The 17,961-nt window shown below is 39.3% G+C and overlaps 1 non-coding gene across 1 annotated transcript; it reads left to right on the top strand.

Moving 5' to 3' along the window:
- The first annotated feature begins 17,731 nt into the window (after positions 1-17,731).
- Positions 17,732-17,804, top strand: trnak-cuu. The gene has a single exon. It is a non-coding gene; the product is annotated as a tRNA-Lys (tRNA).
- The last annotated feature ends 157 nt before the right edge of the window (positions 17,805-17,961 follow it).

The raw sequence follows: 17,961 nt of genomic DNA, 5'->3' as shown, positions 1-17,961 counted from the left end.
ACACATTTCAATTTAATGGAAAACATACTGTAGATTTAATGATTTCATGATATTGACCTATGATGTAAGTAATACCATGTGATAGAGTTTGTGCCACTTCTTTTGTGAAAAGCAGTTTGAAGCTTTGGTGTCTGTCATTTATAATAACTGTTCACAGAATTCCACAGTGTTATATAAATGTTCAAATGCTTTTGAATTACATTGTAAATTGACTGAAAATCTATCAGACACTACTATTATCACATAATGTTAATAAATCTAGCTACTAAGTGTACTTAGTTACTACTGTGTACATGACATAAACAGCTGTTTCATTCATGTTATGTGTAAACATAATGATAAAGGCAATAAGATAGAGGGCAAATATATACATATAGACATCAATAACAGGCGGGGAGTTTCAGCTGTTATCTGTCGCATTCATGGTGATATATTATAATGACTGTGACAGATACAAGGTGGAGATCCAGACACAACATCATAGATTACTCTGCAATAGTTCGTCCATTGCTGTATTTATTAGAGCTGATCTGACAACACTGTACAAGGTTGATTACAGTAAAGCAGAAATATGACGTCGAGTCATTGACTGTAAGTTGGTCAAAACGTCAGACTACTCCCTGGTCGATCATTGATTAAGCTTTACATCTTTTCATTATGTTCTATCTGACTTGACAAGGATAATAAAGGAGATTTGTGGGAGTTTTCAGCGTCCCACACAGCCTAGAAGTCAGAAATACGACGTTAAATATATAAACCGTGACTAATGCCTAAAGTTGATCCGAACAGATACGTAGTGTAAAAGTGTTCGGGTTGTAGTTTATTCTCCGATATCACAAATAGTGTCTGTCAGCATCGATCAGCATCATACACTGTTATACCGGCTAAACTTGGCTAAAGTCATACGGACATGAGATCCAGACGAAAACAACGTGAACAAATGAAAAACCTGGAAACTCACCGTGTCCGAGTAATAAACTAAAACATCACTACAAATATGAAAAAGCTTTTAATGACTTACCATGAAAGGTGCCGGTGTTAGCTTTGACGGAACTTTCAGTCAACTTTCGTTTCTGTCGGCACTCGCATAGCAACAGCCTTCTGATTGGTCGAGGCGGCAGGAGGCGGGTGTTGAGGCGGACAGATTTTTTCATTGTAAGAAATGGAAGAGGGGGTGGAATCTGCTTGGTACGAAATGGAAGCCGGGACCGAAGCTTCGATTTGACTGGAAAGACATGAAGAGAAACTGAGAGGGGGGATGATTTGATTGGCAAGAATGGACGGGCGAAACGGATTATTGTGCTGTGGGTAGCGCCCGAGTGGTTAAGGCGATGACTGCTAATCCATGTGCTCTGCATGCGGTGGGTTCGAATCCCATCCTCGTCGTTGTCACACATACTTTCTTGTGAAAACTGAACTTTTTTGCGGCCACTACTAAAAAAAACTGCAAACTTTCAGGAAAGCTCAGAAGTCAGTGCCAACATCTGGACTTTCACCCTGGAATTCTGCAAGAAATATTGCTATTACACTTATGGATCTGTGTAAACAAAGATATCAGTGAAATGCATTTACAGTATGTCCTTTGTGGATAAATTATGAGTCACAGTTCAAGTGATGTGTTATTAGTTCCAACTTTGTTAAAATACGTGCAAAGTATTTCTATGGCAACAAGCTACTCAAGTCAAACTCTGCAGCTGCATTATGTTCCACATGCTCCCTGTTCAGGGAAGGTCTGCTGGGAAATTCTCCTCCACAATGTTCCTCCGCTCACAACACCCCGCAACACAGACATTACTTTCTCTATGTTCCCTAGTAATGTACAGCTCCTTGTGTGTGGCAGCGCCCATTTTCTACACAAAACCAAAAAAGCTCAGCGTTGTCAGGGCTCAGCATCCCAAGCACAAAATCCCCTCTGCATCTGCTTTTCAGTGGGAGCGCTTACACAGGTCAGAGGTTTTCAGAGTACGATAAAGACAACATGGATGAGGAGAGGAGGATAATCATGTTTCAGTAAAATATGCAGGAAAACCTAGGTCCAGCTGTCCGGTGATCCCGGAGACAGACCGGACACAAATCGGGTGGAAGTCCCATGTGAAGGGTTACCATGACTCAGATATAACGGCTTAAGTATGGATAAATGTTGCTAAATGGACTGTATTAACTGCAGTAATAACTGAATCAACAATTATCCTCCTCCTCTCCTCATCCATATTGTCTTTATGGTCCTCTTAAAACCTCTGACCTGTTGACTCCAGGCCTGGCTCCACTCATCATGACGGTTTGTTGTTGTAATTAAGTGAAATACAATCTGGTGATAACATAGTGTTTTATTCTGAAAATGAACCGGATGTTTTCATTTTGTTTTGATGCCTGACTTTCTGTCCCGCTCCATCTGCTCTATTGAGATTGATGCGTCGTACTCCAGCATCTGACAAAAGTAGAAGTCTTGTTTATCTGGTCCGGAGGGGTTCGATCTGCCAGATCAGAGGCGCAGTCGGAACGAAACAGAGCGGATCAAGTGGAAGTTAACACATTGACTAGAATAGGAACCTATCGACTCTTAATGCACGATGGATCGAGGAAGGACCGGACATGGATCCACCAGGAATTGTCGGTACAGTCAGCAATTTTCTAGTATCCGTTCCCCGACATGGTTTATCATACACACACAGGCTCTTTTTCTTTTGAGGGTACAACTCCAGATCTAGAGCGGCTGCTAATGACAGAAACACTTTTTACTTCCAGTGTTTTTGTGTTTTTCTGCAAATGTTCTTAAATCAGACTATCAAACATACAGAGTAATTTAAAACAGACTTATGGTCATTACCAAGAGGTGGCCCAAGATATTTAATCTAGCAGCAGAAAGCATCAGTAAGAATCACTCGAAAAAACATTTGAAATGGATACACACCTTACTAATGTAAAAATTAAAACAAAGTAAACATTGTACTGAAATAAGAAGTGATACCTAAACTATAACTACATCGTGAATTAAAAGGTTTTCTCCACATTTTTCACACAGTAGCTGAGGAAATGGAAGTAAATCAGCACAGAACAACCATAGACTGTCAAATATATAATGTGTGTTATGTTAAGGATTGTATTGAAATTGCATTGATTGTTATAAAAATGCATAATTCTCCACCTGAGCACTAATAAGAATGTTATTGATTGTAATGTAAGAAACAAACACTAAATACATTATTGAGAGATGCGCCTCCAGCTAGACACATTCACAATGGATATTAACAAAATGCTGTGTGTTAGTTTTATATGTGTGTCCGTACACTGTGTCACACACAGGCTGCTGTGCACGTGGTGCCGATCATTTCCCTATTACTCTCAATCAGTCAGCTAATTAATTGTGATAACAAACAGTAAACAGCAGGAAATTGAAAACTTGCAAAGCCCTGATGGCTGGAAATTAATTTAAGCCATATAAAGTTGGAAGCTCAGCCTCTATTTGCTGCTCATTACCTGGAGGTGTCTACAGTTTATTAATTGAAGGTGGCTGTGCAGTCAGTTTATTGGGTCATTAATTATAATAACTAGCTAAAAACCTCTTATTTTATTGTGTGCTGCAGTGAGTATTTGTATTTATGTGAATTTTCCCCCAGTCATTTATTTATACAGACAATGCATGCACAAATTGCATTCTTCAAAGGCCATGATCCGATTGCCAAGATATATTCTTCATTTGAAAACAGTGCGAACACTTTAAAATGATGAATGTTATCGCTGACAGTGGATATATTTATGTTAAGGGTAAAGGAGGTTGGTGTGTGAGTAAAACAGCCCGCTCTTGCCTCGCCTAAGGTAGGCTGGAGGCCATGGTTTCAATGAAATCAGAGGAATCCAGCTCACTGCTTCACTGAATGCTTGCGGCAGTATTGATTTCAATCTAACCAACAGTACCTGACTTACCTGATTGGTAAAATTTTAATTTTAGTTCACATTTAAGCCAATATGCAAAATGGCAGCAGTCAAAAGAAGACGAGGCAAAGTTCTCGCAATGTAAAAAGTAACTCCTAAAGTTCAGATGACTGCTGTAAGATATATCTTGAAATGTAATGTTTTTGTCAAATAATGCAGTTAGTGTTAAGAAATTCTAAATATTTTGGAAAAAGGATGGGATATTAATAAAAATAAATAACAATAATAATAATCCTTAGGGCATCGGATAAGTGACAGTTTAAAACTGAGGGGAAAAAAAATAATGAAGAGAATGAAAAAAAGGGCACACACATGTACATATATACACATGCATACACCCACAAACATATACACACATATGTACATACATACATGTACGTGCATAGGACTACATACATACAAGTGCACATAAATACATCCACAACTACACCCACTCACACTCATCTTGCATAGAAATAAATGAGGATATAAACAAAGAAATAGCACTAACAATTCTAATGCTAACAGTTATAATATTTATGATGGAAAAGAAAATAATAATAAGACAAAATATTAATAAATAAATACATAAATACATTTAAATGTAATTATTTATAAGTCTGGTGAAGATTAATTAAACAAGATTAAACTAATAGTTTGTAGCAGATTTGCCTAATAAATCTGGGGTGCCAATCAGAGTCAAGTCTGACAAATTAAAACAACTGCATACAAAAATAACCTGGTTCAAACCCGTACAAAACAAAACAAATCAAAGCAGCAATACAAATTAGGCAAATTGAAACCCCTCAATGCAAAATACACACAATTTAATAAATCCAATCAAACCCAGTTTTTAGGAAGTATACTGCAGTGCAGCCAAAAAACAACAATTTACAAAACTAAAATGAAAATAGTCCATTCCAGAATGCACCAACCAAAGTTCAGTCTGTTCCAGCTCAAATAGAAAAATAACAAGAACTCAAAATTTGATCCGGGTTTTACCGTGGACCCCAACAAAACCACAACAATCAGAGTACACAAAAGAAAACCAGCATATCTTTCCGCAGTCAGGTTACTCACAAAACAACAATAACACAGCAATGTGTGCAAAAGGCAGGCACTCACCGTACTTTAGGTCAGTCAGTAAAGTCAGTAAAGTCAGGGGTCAGACTTTGCTCCATGGCGAGAAAACTCCATTGAGGAAACGTCACCCTGAGAATAAGCTCCGACAAGGAAACCACACTCCTGAACACAGTGGCGATGAGGACCGCTCCACAGAACGATATGCAGACTTCAACAGCACTCCATGTCTGAGGTAAGCCAGCGTTTTTTCCTCCACTGAACCGCACATTCACCGGCAACACTGCAAACTCTAAAATCCTTCTGGAAGGCAGGATTCAGATTACGCTCGCAATTGAGAGATGTTGTGGTTGGTTTTTGGATTGAAGGTGGATGTGGATGGACGAATGAATGGACAAATCAACTAGAATACAGGTGGTGATGTAATACAGACATTCCGGCACTACAAATTGAAGCCAATGAGCTCATGGATAAATCTTGAAAGACCTATTAGGAGCCTATAAAGCCGCACATAGATACAGTGCATGTAAGATCCACAACTATCACGTTAACCTACACAGGTTATGCTATGTGTCATTGAAAAAAGTAACACAAGTAAAAGGGAGCAAATCTGTTGGTACCTCAGACTCTATTTTTAGAGCAGGTCAGAAGTTCAAGAGCTCTTTCACCGGTGGGTACATCCTCACTATGGTCTGTCGTTGGAAGGCAACTGTGGACAGCAAACTATTAACTATATTAATATATATGTATATATATGTGTGTATATATGTGTATATATATGTGTGTGTATATATATATATTTATTATTGGTTATATAGTCTGACCACTGCAGGAAGAAAAGACCTGCGATATCTCTCCATGAGACACCGGGGGTGAAGAAGTCTGTCACTGAACGAGCTACTTAGTGTTGTTATGGTCTCCTGGGGGGGTGTGACCTGTTGATTAAGAAGATAGATCTGTTCTATATTGCAAAATTTAGACAGCCTACCATTTATTTATTTATTTGTTTATTTCAACAGGGACAGTGTACAGCCATTTAGTTGTACCAGAGTTAGCTAGCAGCTAATTTACATCTGTAGTCCCTGAGCAGGAGACAGAGGCGATGCCTCTGTAGAAAACAAATAGTACATCATTCAAACAGCTATACAATAATACATAACTACTATAAAACAACAGGGGTACATTTACATCAAAAATACCAACACCTAGCAATAAAATATAAATAGCTAAAAGCACTACACTATGAAGGTCGTTATATTTAACATGAACACCAACAGAGAGAAACATCCAGCAGACATAGTCTTTGCTATCAAGTAGACAGTGTCACAAGTTGTTCGTCTTTTAACGTATACCTGAGCTACTTCTGGTAGAGTTCAAACCACAACAGAGTCAAACCTAGATGCTTGTGCTTTCAGCTTAATAATGATGATGCAGCAAGATGATATGCCATAATTTTCTTGATGTCAATGTGCCATTGTCTTAAAAATATTTTTGAAGTTCTGAGCATCATGCACAACTCTTTAAAAAATGTGGTGTTTCACTTCAAACCACCTGGTCCATACGGGAGTGGGATAATGCTAATGTAGTGGTGTTCGAGACGAATCAGGGAAAACTTATTTCGCACTCAAAGTAGTCAATGGTTTCATCGATAAAGGATGGGGACAGTCCCAGCTCCACCACTTCTTTTAGTTCCATCAGATCAGCCCATGTACCATCACACTGCCTACAAGCAATGGAAGTAGCCCGTTGCCTCCTATTGTTCCACAAGACTGAGATGTTTTTGGAATTAGCTGGGGTCTATCCACTTTATCAGTGTGCTGATAGGGCAATGTTTCTATCTTTTGGTTCAAATACTCTAAAGTGAAGTACTTCAGCTTGATCGTCTCCTTAATGCAAAGAGACAACTGCAAAGGAACACTACCTTCTAGAAGATCATGTAGTTTATCTGGAGGAAAGCCTGTGATTGGATAGAAGGAATTCAGGGACTCACAAGACACCAACACCTGACAAACAAAGGTGATAAATATCTATAAATAAAATACTCACCGTGAGAAGTATAATCCTGATCGCTGACAAAATTCAGAGCGCAAATCCACTTTACTTTAGGCATCACAGGAGCTATTCAGAGCGTTGACTGCGTTCCTACAGCCAACCCTTACTGACGTTAATGACGTCAGACACGCACACTGATAAATAAATAAATAAAACAAACAAGTCCAGTGTAGTTATATGTTTGAAGTGATGCTTATGCAATCCGCAAATAGTTCATGTTAATAAAGAAATACCAGTTTGTATGTCACAGCAACTCAAAATATTCAAGTTGTATAATTTTTTTCTGGGTTTTCTTGGGTTTACAGTGTGCTTGAGAGCTTTGGAAACTGAAAAATCTCAGAGATGTTTCGCATCAACAAAAACCTTGTTATCAGAAACCCAATAAACTGCAGGTCAATCTGAGCAAGGAGGCCTCATGCACCAACTGCTCTGTCTCTGCTGCTCTTTCCTTAAGGACACAGACAATAGAAGGTAGTCTGTCAAGTGCATTGTGGCAGGCCATATGCCTGCAAGCAAACCTTGTGCCACTTAATATGTGAAGCTCTCTGGATGCTCCATCATACATTTCTTTCCGCATGCTAAGCCACTTGTTGTGAGCATAAGAGCCAGACATAAATACATATAGCCACATTTGCAAAGAAGCACTCGGTTTGTGGGACTGCTTTGAGTGTGTCAACAAGAACTGGGTCAACACAATGAGACTTACAACGATCATAAAAGGCCAGCTTTTCCACCTCCTAGACGCTAGATTAAACTCCAAAAGCGCCATCCTAGGTTTTCCCAACAAGTTTACTTCTGTACTCCAGTCCATCATTGTGTTTATGTGTGCTTCCCCTTTGCATGTGCAGAAAACCCCTCCACTTTTGAATGCTGCCTTTTTTCAGTTTCTTTTCCCCAAGGTGGAAGTAAATACTGACTCTGTGCTTGGTAGGCTGAAGTGCCTACATGTGTAACAGTACGCAGAGTCCTGGCTCTGTGAGTTCTCTGGCCTGAGTTCACAGTGTACCACAAGGCTTGAAGTTTCTTTGTCTATCTCCCTGAAGTGTCCAGAGGAAAAGTTTCAGGTGGCTGGACAAGGCCATCAGCTCTTGATTTGTTGAAACACTTCTAAAAAGAGATGGAAAAATAGTAATGATATTCCAATTACCCAATACCCAACAGAGATTAATAACCATCAAAATCAGACATTAAGTTAAAATATTTTCCTATGTCAACAGATCCAGGCCATTGAACGTGCAAAATAAATTGTTGAATTTGTGGCCATCTAACTTACTTTACTCCAACTGAAGTGTTAATATACTGTAAAGTGGCTTTCTTACTGATCTTCTGGCTTGACGAAGGTTATTAACTTTCACTAGCATGAGAGAGAAACTGATCACACGCCATGTCAAATCAAACCACGGAAAATAGTTCTGGCACATTTTTCTCCAGCTAGTTAACACCATTAATAGATCTTTAGTGAAGTAAAACAATTTGCTTCCATTAGCATCGTATTGGTAAACAATATGGCTAAAATGCTAGCATGTTAACTCAGCAGGCCTAAAAAACATGGATATTTAGGTATTATTTACATGTTGCTAATAATCCACTACCATAGAAGCATAACAAACAGTGGAATCAGAAGGACTGTTTTTTAAGCTGTATAAATTAATCAGGTTTAAATAAATGAAAAATCATCTCTTACTCGTTGATATTGGATAGGGCTGAAAAATCGTATAAAAAAAGGTGCAAAATTTTGCTTTAGAACAGTATTAGAAGTAAAATGGAGGTGTATGTGTAACAGCGGAGGCATACTTGGAGGTCCACTTAGGCTAGTGGTCAATACGTAAACAAGTTAAATAGAGCTTTTTTCTTGGGGGACTCAAAAGTTTGCTTAAACAATATTCAATGATTAAACAAAAGTGTTGCACTTTCCCTTTGATATTGTTGTATTAGCTTACCTGTATTTATTTATCACTGTAAAAGTTGAGCCTTCAGAGATACTTGTAGATAGCAGTGTGCAGTAAGCATAGACTATAAAATATGGACGTAGTATCTGTAACGTCACCCATCTGTTCCCGAGAGCTGTTTTGAAGCCAATCGACAGCGGCAGCCATATTGGAAATGCAGAACTCAACCAGGCAGAGCGTGACGTAGTGTGAGCCTCTTAGCCAACAGGTACGTGTTCCTGACCGGGAGTCACATCAGTCATGTCCTTATTTGGGCAAAAACTCGTAATCTTAATATCTTCTGAACCGTCTCGTAAGAAAAAAATTCACCCCCCGTACAGTGTGTGCCAGAGATTAGCTTTGTAGGGCCAAGCCGTTTTTTGAACCAGGCTGTAAACATGTTTATTAATGCTGCAAAGATCGGCTTTTTTCCCATTCATGTCTATGTTGTTTCCGGTGTTTCTGCAGCCAGCCTCAAGCGGGATTCTCGATGAATTGCAGTTTATAACACTTCCGCATGGGCTTCATCGTTTGAGACCAGAGGTTTAGTGATGGGAATTCCGGCTCTTTTTAGAGAGCCGTTTCTTTTGGCTCGGCTCTCTACAAAGAGCCGGCTCTTTCGGCTCCCAAGTGGATCCTCAGATTTTTTCTTGTTTGAATGAATGTATTACGTAAAATAATGTTAAATTATATGTCAAATGAATTACTAATGTAAAAAAACATGTATTATATCAAATGTTTATCATATAAAAGGCTTTATTTATATACTCAACATGGAGCAGAGTTTTACAGAAATTGAAGTACAAAAACAAGACCCATCTCAATTAGACAAAAAGGTCCAATCTCTGATTGTATGTTTCTTATTTATAAACTTTTTAACACTTGCATTAACAGCAGGTTCCTTTGATTGTCTCTATTCTTCCAATTGCACTGATGTAGTTCCAATGTCCATGACCTGGATGACTGAGAACCATCACAGACACTTCTGATGTGCCTTTGCAGGTTTTTTGTGGACCCTGATTGATGAAATTTTCACCTTACACAGTCTACACTGCCTTTAAACTGTCTATACCATTAAAATGCGTGCACAGTTTACTGCGTTTCCTGCAGTCACTCAATTTCTCACCTGTCCAGTGCGTTCTCTGTCTTTTGCACATGTTCTCCCTCTCATCTCCCTCCTGTTGGTGCTCACTGTGCTGTGTGTGTCTGTAACCCCTCCCCTCCCCGTTCCGCTCAATGTAGACACGTGATTAGTCAAGACGCCACCATGTCTTGACCAATCAGAAAAGACGAGAAAAATAATAAAAAAACCCGGCTCCCGTTGTTCACTTCAAAGAGCCTGGTCTTAGAGCCGGATCGTTCGCGACCGACACATCACTACCGAGGTTGCCGCTTGGCAGTAAGTTGAGGAGTCACTTTGTGTGCATCTCTTAAATGGATCCCAGGAGCCCTGTGGCCGTACAGAAATGGTTCCACCTTCTTAAAGCAAGTTCTCTGTCCAAGAAAAAATCCCTTCACAGCCACGCCTTAATCCACATATGGCTATAAAGAGGCAATGTTGAAGTGAAATAATTGCAAAGTTAGGTTGACAGCATCTTAGACATCTTTCAGTTTTATGTCGACCTTCAGACACAAAAAGGTATGACATTTTTTTAAAAACATTTAAAGCTGAAGTTGTGAAAAAGCTCTGGAAGGAGTTACGTACCAGAGAATGCTGAAGTAACACAGAGAATCAAAGTATTTCTCCAGTGGTTCTCAGGTTTTATCACTCCAGTTTTATCTTTCTCTTCTCATTGTTCTTATAGTTCCACAGACTTCCCCATGCAGCCACAGATTTGACATCTCTGACATTTCCTTTAATCATGTCGCTGCCATGAGTAGTTATAAATAACTTAAGAGACAGATAAAGGAATAAGGTTACAAGGTTATATACCTCCATCCCTGCATAGAGATGTGGAATTCCACGCACCCACACTGAATGCCTCTGATCCTTGTCTCTCCGTCTTTGCCGCCCCCACCCTTCCACCCTCCTCTCTTTTCATCCAGAGCCACTGGGTGCTGAACTACGTATTGCTCTCCTGTGATGTTAGATAATAGCAAGTACTGTTGCATGTGTGCATGTATTGTGAGAGAGGAAGAGGAGTGAGTGTTAGTCTACTAATTAAGACGTACCCTGCTGCATGATTGACATCTGCAGAATGACATTCTGAGAAAATGTAGCGGTGTATGATCTCTGCTTTCTTATCTTTCACTTGTTTGCCCTCAGCTGTTGTTCTCTGTACCAGTGCAGGTGGGAGACAGGGGAACAAAACAGTGCAATGGGTTAGACTGAGGGAAAGTTTGTGAAGAGAATTAAAATAGGGGAGAAAAGAAAGGAGACAGAGGCAGGGAGGCTGATCAATCTGATCAGTTTTGTTTTAGCTTCTGCACAAATCTCTGTCAAAACTAAAGAAATGTCATTATCTATTCAATAGAGCACATGTTTACAGTCAAACAAAGACTAAATATGCATCAACCTCTGACAGAGAATAGGCTACAAGTGAGTTGTTAAATAAAGTATCAATTCAATTGATTTGTCTTTCTGGAGTCAGACGAAATTATGCCGAGATAATTTTATGTCAAGGTTGTGAATTCTGTTTCGTTGAAAATAAAGAAAAGCAAATATGTTTAATTTGCATGCAAACAACCTGTAAACAAAGAAGGGACCACTGAGAGCAGTAAAGAAGTGTTCACTGAATTCAAGCAGTAGTGTAGCTACAGTTTGCCAAAGCTGGCAGGATAGATTGGCAGAGGTTTTTTTGCAGAGTGCACAATGATTCATTTTTTTTGCAGCAATTTGTGTAGGAGACTGCTGAACCTTGTAAAGAAATTGCTGAAAAGAATTTGGAGAGCCAGTCAGAGTCAAGTCTGAAAAAAAGGAATCGCAAAACAAAAATAATTTCGGTCAAATCTGTACAAAAAACAAATAAAAAATGAATACATTTTAGGCACATTTTTATAACAGTTTGACAGCCGAAAGGTTGTTCTTCCTATGCTTGCTTCCAACCACAGTGAGTGATAGTGAGAACTATCAACAACCTTTAAAGTGTAAAGCATTAAGGGAGAAAAGAAAAGGATCAGCTTTGAGTTGAATCAAAGAATATATACTGGGTCAGATAGGATCATCTGGTCTGATAACTTGGCTAAAAATTCACCCTGAATTAAACAGCAGTAAATTGGGACCATTTTTTTTTAGGTTCTTATCTACATGGTTGTTAAGTGGTCATTTAAGATTGGGGATTAAATGATCAGACATTATTGGCCTCTGTGCAAATCCCTTGACTTCATTCCAGTTCACAGCAGAGCAGTGACTGCTGCAAAAACCATCAGAGAACAGAGATGTGTTCGAGGACATAAAAGAGATTTTTCATGAACTACCTATTTACATTAAGTAGTATGATGATCACTGTCCTGTTTTATGCAACAACTGACCCACCTTTGTTTGGGATATGATGCAGAAAAAAACATTACATTTAGGAAATAATAGGGTGATATGGGTAATTTTGAAACTTCAACCATCCTTCATTTCATTTTCCATTTAATAGTCTCATAAACTGTACTCAGAGGTGATTGGTTTATCAGTTTCAAGGTCTCAATAATCCATCATGTTGCACGTGTGAAGCATAATTCTTCAGACAAGCTGCTGCCTCAGGCTCAAAGTGAGGAAACTTTCAGATAACTTCAATTTAATGATGAATTGGTTTAATTATGATTGATAGGCTGAGCATGGCATATTGAGTGCCTAATTGCAATATGTTACTGCTTTAGGCATTCGACTATGAACACTCTTTTTGGATCTTTTTTTAGGTTGACGTCTTCACAAAGTATTTATAGCACAAATAAAATTAGGATTGTAACTGTTGAAAGCTTTGGCAGAAACATCAGGATGAGAAACACCATGTTTACATGTGCAGTGTTTCTTTAGCCTGGTTAAAGTAATTGTGATTACAGATACACACTTCACTGTTACATGGACAGAGATCTGATTATGACATTGATATTTGATTACCTTCAAACACAGTTTGCAGTATGTACAGCTTACAGAAGGTAGTATGTAGTATGACTGTTCTGTTGGATCTGTTCTGCAGTATGCTGGGACAGGCATCGCTGGATTTCCTGTTTCGGAAAGCTGAACGACCAAGCTGATAGTGAAACTGCTTCTTTAGCATTACTTATTATTTAAAAAGTTAAGAAGAGGTTCATATGGAATTTATTTTCACAGCACCTACAAACTGAGTGACCCTGTAAGATATGGAAGAAAGAAGAAGCAGAATGTTAGCGCTGTGCATTGTGGGAAACAGTACTTGAGGGAGACTGGTCCGATGCATACTGAGAAATGTTCCCGAATCAGTACGACATCCGGGTAGTATAAGCATACTGCAGATTTTGCTCATGTTCACATACTACAAACTACATACTGAATTTGACCAAAACAGTATGTACTGTTAGTATAGTAGGTGGTTTTGAAAACAACCATAGGCCTGCCAGCCCTGCCTATATTATAACCTAGTTTGGCCACCCCAGTAAAACAAATCTGAACAAGTCCCTGTCTGTCAGGAAGGTAAGACCCTGTTGTCAGGGACTTTAGAGAAGTGCAACTCTGGTAGTCAAGCAGGAAAGTTATACGCTTTAAAGACTTCAGGGGTTTTTTACCACCACAGCCCCCCTGTGGAGCTTCCTGGGGCAGGTTAGGGCGGTGCCTGACAGATGGAACAAACTGTGAGCCTAAATCCAAGGGCAGATGTTCTGAGGTGGATTGTTAATATAATACATTTCAATGAAGGCAAAACCAGCAGGTAAATCTGTGTCTGTTATGATGATAAGACTCTGTAGAATGGGAATTCAGAGTACCATAAGACCAGTAGATACCAAAGTTAACTATATGTCAGTAATGACCCTATTATATTTTAAATGTCCTTTTATAGGAGCTCTTTCTTATGGATTCTGTCTTTTTTTCTGTCTAAACTTTTATTATGGCCCTCATCATATTTTATTCCAAGTCTCGAGAAAACACTACAATAAGAACTGACAGCACATATAAAGCCCCTTTCCAGTCTACTGCCCCCTCAAAGTGCTGTACTATACTATTATTCTAACATACAATCAAACACCTCATATATGTTAACGGCTTCCATGCAGGGTGCTTATTATGTACCTGGACATAAGGGTTGAATTCAGGCTTTTCACTCTCACTAAACCACTCACACTCCCTCACACCAGTGCTATAGGAAGTTATTTAGGATTCAGTATCTTGCCCAAGGACACTTTGTCAGGAGGAGTCTTGGACTGAGCCACAGATATCTAGATAACAGATTAGAGGACAACCTGCTCTCCCTCTGAGAAACAGCCACCCTCACTGTCTTTAAAGAAGATATATTGACCAGGCATCAAATCCGCAAAGCGTTCAAATGCTCAACGTTGCTGTCCAAATTTATTTTTTTTTTAAGTGTGATGTATCACAGAATTTAGATAGTTAATCATTCAGTCGTTTTTAAATGTTTAGGCATGTTTAAAATTGAATTATTTTGCATTTCAAAATAGTTTTTAAGTCCATATTAAGAATGCACCATTAAGCAGTTCTTACAAGTGTCCTTATTTGAGAATCAAATTAATACGATTTTGACTCTTACTCTTATTTTTCATATAAATACTTCACTGCTGCACCAGGGTGGTGACTTGAAGGTAGGAGACAGCTTTAGAGTGCTGATTCTGTGAAATACAGTTTGTGCTTTTATTTTTTTTCAGTGATGAGACTGCATTGAGTATATACAGGAGTGAATTAATGTACAATATTCAGTGGTGTGCAGTTATTCCGAGATCATTTTGAGTACTCACTGATGTTCAATGATTCCTGGTTAATGCTACAGCATTTGCACTTATCAAGAGTTCTTGTCTCTGTTTCATTCAGGCCATCGTTCCCCCGAAACTGTATGGTATAAATGGACACAACATGCCAAACTTTACACTTGCTTTAAACAGGAAGCATGACGTCTGCGTGGCGGCTTCAGAACAGCTCAATTTTGAATTTGGAGTGCATGCCAACAGAGAATAGATGGCTTGCCTAATTTTTGCATGAGCTGTGCGGATCTCAGCAAAAACAGACAGAAAAAGGATCTGTTGAGGGCTGTATTGCCTTTGTATCCGCTATATATTTATGTCAGTATATAGGAAAGTATCTAGTATGGCAAATATAGTGTGGCAGCACTTCTGGAATGCATTTCATAGGTAAAGCCCAATCTGTTCTTTCTTCTGTGAAGATCTTCCCTTGTTTTCACATGATGCTTTTATTCTAAGTTTTGTACAGTACAGTTATTTGGTAAATGATGTCAGTTGCAAAGCTCTTTATTCAAGTCTCTGCTCAACTTCAGTATTAAAAAAAAGTTTTCACAAGTCATGTTGGCAGCAGGTAAGCTGTATTAGTTATTTAATAACATCAGGGTACGGGTAGTATTTGCTCTTGTGCAATCTCCTTTCTGCTTCTACCTATCTGCTCAGCTGGTGTCTGTGTGTATTTCTGGGAAAGAATCCATCCTGAATCTCAGCTGATTACATTGGCGCATGCAAGTGGTAAACAGCAAAAATGGTGTTCCATTTAAACAGCTTTAGCCTGCTGACTCTTGCTGCTTCTCCTGCGAACCGCTTTGCAACTCACCACCACCCCAGCTCCTCCTCTATTCTGTGTCTAATTTTACCAGAGTCAAATGTATCGTGACTGTAGCCTGCACTGTTCTGTTTCGTACTTTGCTGCTGCTCTCCCTCCCTTGGCTTTCCATGTATGCACATGAAAGAGAGGGGAGGTCTGCTCTCCCTGCCTCAGGCTTTGGCATTCGACATAGGCACATAGAAGGGCAGGGAGCTCCCAGAACAGAGCAATACCGCCAAAAATAACTTACTGCATGAAAACAATAAATTACTTTGACATGAGTGGTCCTGACTGAACTTTGAAATTGTTTCATCCAAGTCTGTTGTGATTTGCACTCTCCAAAATATTGTAGGGCAGGCTTTCGTGTTGCAGCTGCTCGCTTGCATCAGCTCATTAGTTTGTAGATGGTAACTCAAACTCAAAGTAATTCAATGATATTGTATTTCTGTTTGAATTGAAGTGTATTTTACTTTTGACTTGCAAACTGAGCCATCTGGGAGTTTTCTAAAATTGGATGTGCCATTCAAAAGTATAATTGTGATGTTATTTTCCATCATGGCAGCAACTGGAGAGGCTGTTAAAACTGAAAAACTTATCACGCTTTTTTCATCAACATATATTGGTCTAAGAGGTCCCCAAAACATGTCTTTAAAGTTTATGCTCAAAAAAACACTTTGAAATCAGATTTTGGCATGCCTGAAAAGCCCTCTTCTTCAGCCTTCCTCAGAACAGTCTGTTTTCTCTCTGACCACGCCCCCTCAGGAAGTGGATGTGGCCTCGACTCTCCAGCATGTTGATCTAATGTTTACATGTTGGCTGAATATACACAGCTGCTCACAGACCCGCATTACTTCAACCCTCTGAATCTGATCCAGAATCTGATCCTGACAGAGAGGCGCCTGTAGCAGGACCTTTCTGAAGGATTGGTCATAGATTTAGTGTTTCTTGTTGTTTTATTTATCAGTATGTCGACGTGTGTCTTGGTACACAGCGACGAACATGTAGCTATGTGGCTATGCTATTTAGCGCTAGCACTTATCCATGATAAATAAAAATCATCCACTAGATCTTCAAATCTGCAGACGTGGGGAGTAAAACCGACCTCTGCCAGAAAGGCAGCAGGACCTTTCTGAAGGATTGGTCACAGATTCTGTGTTTCTTGTTGTTTTATTTGTCAGTATGTCAACGTGTGTCTTGGTACACAGCTACAGCTACGACATGTAGCTATGTGGCTATGCTAACTAACGCTAGCACTTTTCCATGACAAATAAAAATCATCCACTAGATCTTCAAATCTGCAGACGTGGGGAGTAAAACTGACCTTTGTGTTTATTAAGACAGCCTACAACTAGCATGCCTCCCTCCTAAGCTCCTTGTTAGCACACGTGTGCAGGCAATAAAAAAAAGAGGAGGAGTTGAGTTGTATGTTATACAGTCTATGGGCTGAACAAGCTCCGAGCTCTGACTCTGTGACAGACCGGATATTGCTGTGAGGTAACAAAAACACGGAAGTCTGAAATGGCTCGCTTCAGCACACATTTACAGAAAGGTGGAGGAATCAGAACAGGGGCAGAATGGATTTTTTTCATTTTCGGGGGGGTTTGTAGAAAAACAAAATGTAATCAGAAACTTCTCTCTAGTGGTTACATGGTTTTATATGGTTCCAGGGGTCCAGATAAGTGACCAATGTAAGGGTTTGCCATGCAGGAGTTCCATTTGGCATCATTTTAACGGTTTTATTTTCTGTCATCAGGCAGTTGTTCAAATTAGTTGAATAGATTATCATTCATTAATTAAGGGTTAATTTCAGGGTCGTGGGTTCGAGCCCCACATTGGGCGGAAAGTTTATGTATGCAGTTGTCCACTTTGCACTTGGCTTACCAAATGTCTGCTGTGTCCTCAATCCCAAAACAGACTTGGTAACCCTCCAAATAGCTTCCACTGCAAGGTTTACAACTCTGATTGCAAGCTATAACTTCCTCTTACTTTTCCACTACAAAGGCTTTTTTGCTCTTGTCAGATTTAGACTAGGACATGTGTAAAAAAAAAATATATTAAGAAATGAAGTACATATGTAGCCCGGTTAGCTCAGTCGGTAGAGCATGAGACTCTTAATCTCAGGGTCGTGGGTTCGAGCCCCACATTGGGCGGAAAGTTTATGTATGCAGTTCATCCAATTTGCACTTGGCTTACCATAATGTCTGCTGTGTCCTCAATCCCAAAACAGACTTGGTAACCCTCCAAATAGCTTCCACTGCAAGGTTTATAACTCTGATTGCAAGCTATAACTTCCTCTTACTTTTCCAC

This window comes from Notolabrus celidotus, unplaced genomic scaffold, assembly GCF_009762535.1.
Source record: "Notolabrus celidotus isolate fNotCel1 unplaced genomic scaffold, fNotCel1.pri scaffold_242_arrow_ctg1, whole genome shotgun sequence".
Lineage (NCBI taxonomy): Eukaryota > Metazoa > Chordata > Actinopteri > Labriformes > Labridae > Notolabrus > Notolabrus celidotus.
The sequence above is the reverse complement of the archived record's forward strand: the minus strand, read 5'-3'. Positions and strand labels throughout refer to the sequence as shown.